Here is an 8,516-nt window from a genome sequence, read left to right on the forward strand (position 1 = left end):
TATTGGGGGCGAGTCGTTGGCCCCCATGGAGAGGGCTCGCAATTTGGGCATCCTCCTGGATACACAGCTGTCCTTGGAGAAACATCTGATGGCTGTGGCCAGGGGGACTTTTTATCAGGTCCGCCTGATCCGCCAGTTGTGGCCCTTCCTAGATCGGGATTCCTTGTGCACAGTCACTCATGCCCTCGTCACCTCTCGCCTGGACTACGGCAATGCTCTCTACATGGGGCTCCCCTTGAAGAGCACCCGGAGACTTCAGCTGGTCCAGAATGCGGCTGCGCAGGTAGTGACGGGAGCAGCATGGCGCTCCCACATAACACCTCTCCTGCGTGAGCTGCACTGGCTCCCAGTGGTCTTCCGGGTGCGCTTCAAGGTGTTGGTTATCACTTTTAAAGCGCTCCATGGCATAGGACCTGGATATCTTCGAGACCATCTTCTGCCACCAATGACCTCCCACCGACCGGTGTGCTTCTACAGAGAGGGCCTCCTCAGGGTGCCATCGGCCAAGCAATGTAGACTAGTGGCCCCCGGGGGGAGGGCCTTCTCTGTGGAGGCACTTGACCTCTGGAATCAACTGCTCCCAGAGATACGAAGAATTCAAGACCTTGGTGCCTTCCGCCGTGCCCTGAAGACCTTTCTTTTTCAGCAAGCCGGGCTGGCTTAACACTTTTTAAATGTTTTAAATATGTTTTGTTATTGTTTTTTAACTTTGGGGCCAAACTTATATATATCTTTTTAAATTGTTTTTAATGTTTGTATCTATGTTTTTTACTTTGGCTGTACACTGCCTTGAGTCCTTCGGGAGAAGGGCGGTCTATAAATTTGATGATGATGATGATGATGATGATGATGATGATGATGATGACAACAACAACAACAACAAAAACAACAACAACCATGATTGGTTTGAGAATCTCCATAGACATCTTTATTAATTGTTATTAAAGGTGGGAGTAGCTGTATTTATAGTAGCACCATATTATAAATAAGATATATAGCAGCCTGTAAAAGCAAGATCTAAAATTACCCAACCACCAATTAATCCCACTTAATTTGAGATTTATTAATGATCACATCTGTCTTTTTCCCAGAATCAACTTGATCTGACAAGTTTAAAATAGTTTCAAGTTAGTTTTTAATTAAAAGAAAGCAAATTAATATTTGTTCCTTGTAATATGAAGAAATGAAAGGCTATTCCCAAACTGCATTTCTTTTTGCAAGAAAGGAATTACAAGAAAAGGTCAGGATGGAATAATTTGGTTTATTCTGGAATACATCCAGCGGAGATACATTGAAAAATCATTGATGTTCCACTAACATTACATGTAGAAAGGAAGTGAAGAAGATAAAAGCCTAGGGATTTAAGATGCTCTGATATTTTACTCTGGCCCTAATAAAAAATTAATACACAACTCCTAGATCTAAATTAAAAGCCGGTTATTTCAGGACTCAAAACTTCTCTAAGATAAATCTCTGAGAAAGTTTCTCTGAATCTTTATTTTCTTTATCTTGTAAAAGCATTTATATTTATATTTACTATTTTTTTCTTTTCAGAGCTGGTTACAATGGACTGGTGTTACTCTGACCCGCAAATACCATTCACTACAGCAGGTGAATTTTAATTTCCTGCAGTGGAACAGCTGGATTGTTAAAAACTAGGATCGTGGCAACAGGGTTTTTCAATGCAAGAAATACATTTTCAAAATAGCTAATGTTTCTCAAGAGAATATTTTCATAAAACACAGATGCCTCATAACTCTAAGTGACTTCCTTTGGAGAATTATTCCACATAAGAATTCTTCAATGTGCAAAAATTGGAGACAAACTGAATCTGTTTAGAAACTCTTCTAAGTTTAACCACAATCACTCAAACAAACAGAATGTTTTAGGTAATTCCCCTGTCGGCCTCTAATTTTTTTCCCTTTGTTATTATATTATTGTAAATCATGATACATTATATTGTTTTGTTACAGATGATCTTAATTAGATAAATATTGACATTAATCTTAATTAGATAAATATTGACATTTTATTGTTTAGTTAACTTAGAATATTGAAAATGAAAAGAGGACAAATATTTTTTCAATATTAATTACAATTTAAATGTAAATATAAGAAGCCTAGAATTATTTGACTTTTTTAAAAATCAAAGTTGAGTGTGACATTAGAAAAAAAACTGCTGCAGACTGCACCAAGTATTTGTTATACAATAATGTTTGTTATTATTGTATATTGATTATTTTGTCTTCGTTGTGTAGTTTCTTGGTATCTGTTTGTTTTTACTTGTTAAAAATGGCAAAAATAGATAGTACAAATTTAATGATTAAAAAAAAAAAAAAAGACGAACGGGTTTCTAAGATGCCCTTTTTGTACATCTGCTAATTTACAATATTGTAGACATTTAACCCTCCCTGGGTTAGGAGGCTGGGACAGATTATACTGTATGTGCTATGTTGCATGATGAATGTATGGGAACCATTCTTGCTTAAATTGGTTAAACTTGTATTGTGTATATATACTATTTAGTATATATTAGTATTAGTATATTTAGGGCTTCTTCTTCTATTCCTGCGCCAACATTCAAGTTATTATTTGTTTAACTGTAGGAGTTCCAATAAAATGGCATTCTTGTATTAACAGTTCGAGAGAGGTCACAAACAAGTTAATATTATAAACATCTCTATCTCTTATATTAAATTGAAAGTTTTTCTAAAAAATATTATTGAATACATTATTATACCTTGTAAAACAATTTGTGTATGACATTAAATTGCCTTTCCTAGCCATTATATTAGATTATTATCCAGTGAAAAGGTTTTGGTGATTGCAGCAAGAAAATATGGATAGAAAGCAAGCCTCAAGGCAGAAACATAGATGCAATGAAAAATGACAATGTTTATTTTTTTAAATCATCAAGAAACACTATTTTATCATTCAAGTCAAAGAACTGATTTTTTTCATTACACAGACATGTTTTATTCTATAATCAATAAGATGTTATATACCAATGAAGGAAAAGTCACCAGATTCACAAAAGCAATATACACCTGTACACACACACCAACACACTCACCTCACACACTGACAAACCGAAAGATACTTCCCTTGGAATGAATTGAACTGTCACATATAAATGCCTCACCTATACAAGATGCCATCCATGACCCAGGACTGCAAGGGTTAACCCACACACACCTTCCATCTACCTCCCCCCTAGACCACTCCTTACTCCAAACTCCGACTCCCAGGTATTTAAGGTTGTCCCACGCTGCTCCACATGTTCTTGCTGATGATATCTGTAAAAGAGGAGACTCATGTAAATAAAAAGTAACTTGCTTGATCCTCGATGAGTCTATGTCTGTTATTGGGTCCGATCCTTGAAATCAGTAACAAGATGGTAGCAGAGGATGGTTTGATGACCCAATAACGAGAAGATATGCCAGAAAGACAACTTGCAGCCGAAGAAAAGAAGAAACCAAACACCCGAGCATGCACTAAAAGGATGGCGGCACAGCTATCCCCTCATGGTAACTTCCCAGCGGGAACACCAGAGAAATCTGAAACCAAGACCGACCCTGAAACCACGATGATGGACGATGGAAAAGGGATCGGAGACCAGAACAGCCAAGAAACCGACGCTCAAGGGAGCAACAAACTATGGCTGGACATACTGAGACTGCTGAGATCGCCAACAGATGACCAGGACCTCATCGCGAACCTCCAAAGCCTGATCCAGGACCATGGAGCAGCGAAAGGAGGTCACGACCCAAACCTAAGACCTGAGGATCAGGCTCGGTAAGAAACTCACCCCCAGCCGAACACCTAACTGATACCGAAGAGCTCGATCTCGTGCCAAATTTTGAATGGCGGCCTTCTTTGATCGAACAGCCCACCAAGATGGCCGACCACCGGCCAATTGAAGGCCGGGATTCAAAATGGCAGGCGCAAAATGCATGCACCCCCCAAACCAGCGGAGAGGACGAACACTATGAGGAAGAGGGGTCTGACTCAGATCCCGAAACGTCCCCAACTGAGTGGCAGATCAAAAGAGCCATAAAGACCCTCACTGCCGCCTTCGGCTCCGACCTTAAAGTCTCCAGGAACACACCGAAAGCGCCTGGGGGGCAAGGGACAAAGGGGAGAGACACCGAGCCACCCACATGAGGGATGCAGATGCCGCTGCAAACCCACTGACATTGCAGCACCCCTCGAGAGCGCAATGCCACCCACCACAGAGGCCGCGAACACCGGAATGCAGAGACTGGAGCAGATACTTACCGACATTGCAAGTCTATCCAAGCAGGCAGGATCTTCATCCAGACGAGATCGCGACGACCCGACCACCTTCGACTCACCGCTGGATACCCAAAGCCGAAACTGAGGCCTACGCGACCAAGAGAGACCTCTACGCAGGAGCCGCAACAACGAGATCCTCCACCGAAGACTACAGAGCTGAAATGGACTTCGTGCATGCACAGATTCACCTAGAGAGAGAAGAAAAAAAATGCAGAGAGGGCTTTTTAAACTCCCAGCAAGTATTCCTATGCCATATTGCGGCTATCTGCATATTCAGTAACATAACAAATAATACAGGGAATTTACCTAATGATTTTCCAAAGTTAAAAATGGATGGGTCTAACCTCCTGGAGTGGAGCCAACAGCTCCAGGTTGTTTTTTTGAGAGAAAATGTATTGTTTTTTATTACTAACCCGCCAGAAAAACCTTGGACTTTTGAACTGGACTGCCTGCACCACAAGGCATTTTATCTACTAATCTCTAGTATTTCACCCATTATATACCCCAGCATCAAACACTATTTAACAGTGTCAGAGCTCTTGCAAAAAATGTTTGGACTTTTCTACAGTGAGAGCATGGCAACCACAACCAGAATATCTAAAGATTTCTATTCAGCAAGAATTAGACCAGGGGTCCCCATGAGCGAACACCTGTTAGAGTTAAACGCTACTAGGGCCGAATTACACTTGAGAGTGGAGGTTGTGTCCGATCAGACCATGAAGAGTGTGATAATTAACTCCTTGGATTCCACCTGGGACAACTTTATCACACACCTAGATACACTCAGCTTGGGATACCTATCCATTGATAGCCTGTCCAACAGATTGATAGCGGAAGACAATTTGAGGAAGAGCTGCCCCTTGCCATGTAGAGAGCACAGGCCCATAAAGAGAGTAGGTTTCCAGGACAGACAACAGGACTCAACAGAATGTTACAATTGTGGGTCCAGGAATCACTATAAAAGGGACTGCCCTAAAAAATTCAGAGAAAGGGACAGACATGAACACAGGGTCAGACACCCAGAGAGACACTCACCAGACAGTAGATACAGGTGCAGGGACTCTCCCAGCCCAAGGGATAGAAGGGGAAACAGGGACAGCTCCAGAGACAGCCGAACCAGGTCGCTGTATGGGATAGGAAAACATATACAAATGACCAACCAGGACAGAGAAGACACCATGTGGCTCATAGATTCAGGAATCACCAATCACACAAAGTATAACAAGCAACTACTCTCTTCTTTCACTGAAGAGAACTTTTTAGTCAAGGTAGCCAACCAAAATGATGCTCAAGTAACAGGGAAAGGAAACGTAAACTTACCAGGAATAGGAAAAGTAGAGGGGGTACTGCAAGTCCCAGAAATACCTCACAACATTCTAGCCACACTAAAACTCAGCAAAGAATCAGGAATAGAGGTAACTTTCAAGGGGGGAGAAGTTTTTATGAGTAAGAACAGGAAAGACATAGGGAAGGTTGTAGTTAGAAGAGGATTACCTGTACACCAAACATGTTAATGTACCTAGCATAAACGCCAGCATAGAGCCAAAAACAGATAAGACAGACACTGAACTAGAAGAAGGCAAAATTGACAGCGTAGGTAAAGAGAAACAGGGAAACAGAGCTGTTATCGCACATGAACGCAACACACACAATCAAAGGAAACTCACAATAGGCAAGCCCATCCATGATGATTGTGCCCACCTGTTACACCGGAAATTGGGGCACGCTAGCTTCCCTATTATTCAAAAAATGACAAACTGTACTGAAGGTATAAAAGTAAAGGACTGTGAAAATTACCTTGAGTGTTCAGTATGTAAATGTTCAAAGCTAAAAACCAAACCCAGGCCAAAGAAGGCAATGCATACCACCAGTCATGTTTTCAATCTGGTACACATGGACTTAGTGGGGCCCTTAAGGCCATCCATAAAATACAAAAAAAGGTTCTTCCTCACCATCGTGGACGACTACAGTCGCTACGGTTTTGTATACACACTAAAACACAAAAACGAAGTATATCAGAAATTTAAGGAATTCTACAAGAGAGTAGAAGTCCAACACAATACAAAAATAAAACAAATAATGACTGATAGAGGGTCGGAATTCCTCTCGAGGGATTTCTCACACTGGCTCAAATCCAAGGGAATACTACATTTCACCTCCTCGCCGTTCTCAGCCTTTCCAAATGGGGCAGTGGAACGATGGAATTCTACCCTGCAAATCATGGTAAGGTGCGCATTAGAGGATGCAGGGATTGGCCAACATTTTTGGTCAGAGGCCCTAGTGTATTCCAACTACACACTAAACAGGCTTTGGTCTAGCGTAATTGACAAGACCCTTTACGAGCTAATGTACAATAGGAAGCCCCAAATAGCACACTTACATGTGTTTGGGGTTACTGCAGATGTGCACATACCAAAACAACTACGCCACAAGGCGGACAAGGTATCCAGGAGGCTAAGGTTTATGGGTTATGAACCAGGCACCAAAGGATTCAGTTTTATAGACAGCAACAATAGATTCGTCATATCTAGGACAGCAGTATTCCATGAGCAGGCAAATTGGTCCAAAATACATCTCAATGAAATACACCCCAGACAGGAAATAAAACATTATATACAGGACCAAGACAAACAAAATACACAAAGCAGCGAGAAAGGATACTTCCCTTGGAATGAATTGAACTGTCACATATAAATGCCTCACCTATACAAGCTGCCATCCATGACCCAGGACTGCAAGGGTTAACCCACACACACCTTCCATCTACCTCCCCCCTAGACCACTCCTTACCCCAGACTCCGACTCCCAGGTATTTAAGGTTGTCCCACGCTGCTCAACATGTTCTTGCTGATAATACCTGTAAAAGTGGAGACTCATGTAAATAAAAAGTAACTTGCTTGATCCTCGATGAGTCTATGTCTGTTATTGGGTCCGATCCTTGAAATCAGTAACATGAACAGCTGCATTTAATACTGAGGCAATAGATGTGGCTCTTGATTAATGGGATATTTGTTAGTATGATTTGACTGTCTTGGAGTTTGATTCAATTTTTTTTTCAAAATTACTATTTTGTTTTCATTCTAGAGCTTGGCTATCTCTCAATCTTTGCCTTTTTCTTGGCTTCCAGCAATTTCTAAATCCACACCCATTAGTTTCTAAATTTAATATCTATTCTTAGGGTTATCATATCTGAGCTGAAAACATGTAGGCCTTCATTATTTCAGCAGCATTTATTTGTTTGCAACTCCTGAAGCTCATTATGATATCACCTTTAAAGTCACTGGCAGTTTACAACCATCTGGATACAGGGATTAAATTTCAATTTTTGGGAAAGGATGAAACAGGTTTTATTTTGTTAAAAAAATAAGATTCTGCTACAAACCCAGAACATTCCTTCAACCACTGTGAATCATGAGCATTGAACCCTATGGCCCTTACCATGTTACGTGCATTCCCCAGATATTTACATGTTAATTGTTCTGCTATTCAGAAGATGAAGAGAGTGGAGACAGTGGGTGAAGTATTGGCCTGATGAAGAAGGATCTTACAATTCTTGAGGAGGAATAATAAATCATGGTCTGTCAGAGAGATAGTTAAGAGTTTGTCCTTAATCCAGATATTCCTCATCTTCTCATCATCAACTGTATGCACATTCAGAACAGTGGTGGATTGCTACTGGTTCGCCCCAGATCCAGAGAACCAGTAGCAGTGGCTTGGGAGGCTCTGCCCACCCACTCAAATGCTTCTGTGCATGTGCAGAAGCATCATGCGAGCTCACGAGTGTGCTCACACCCACGAGCAAACCAGTAGTGAGGGGTTTTGAAACCCGCTCCTGATTCAAAACTCTTTGCTAAATGAAATGCCATGCTTTGTCTCATATTATCTTGAATGAAAAATTGACAGATTCTGAGCCCCAGTATTTTTGAAAGGGTTTACATTGCATTAATAATTCACCAATAATTCAATTATTTTTTGCACAGAAGAAAGATGCAGTCAATGATCTGAATAACCCTAAAATAGCAACCCACAATGTTTTTCAGGATGAAGGTAGCCAGGGCATCATTCCTTAATATGAGTTGGAGCAGGAGAAAGAAGTGGGCAGGAAAAGAATTTGATTGAATTTAATTGTAAGCATATTTTTATTTATTTAAATCATAGAAGCAATCATTAGCATCCTAAAGTTAGAAAATGTTGCTTAAATCATGATTGTTAAAGAAGTC

At 40.8% G+C, this 8,516-nt stretch overlaps 1 long non-coding RNA gene across 1 annotated transcript; it reads right to left on the reverse strand.

Moving 5' to 3' along the window:
• Window positions 1–2,833: 2,833 nt before the first annotated feature.
• On the reverse strand, window positions 2,834–7,153 carry LOC148114345 (uncharacterized). Its single transcript, XR_015734348.1, has 4 exons — window positions 7,087–7,153; window positions 5,332–5,420; window positions 4,279–4,484; window positions 2,834–3,296 (listed from the first exon to the last, which is right to left on the reverse strand). It is a non-coding gene; the product is annotated as an uncharacterized LOC148114345 (long non-coding RNA).
• Window positions 7,154–8,516: the final 1,363 nt, after the last annotated feature.

The sequence above is a fragment of the Pantherophis guttatus genome, chromosome 4 (genome assembly GCF_059756535.1).
Source record: "Pantherophis guttatus breed Tessera chromosome 4, ASM5975653v1, whole genome shotgun sequence".
NCBI classification, from domain to species: Eukaryota; Metazoa; Chordata; class Lepidosauria; order Squamata; family Colubridae; genus Pantherophis; species Pantherophis guttatus.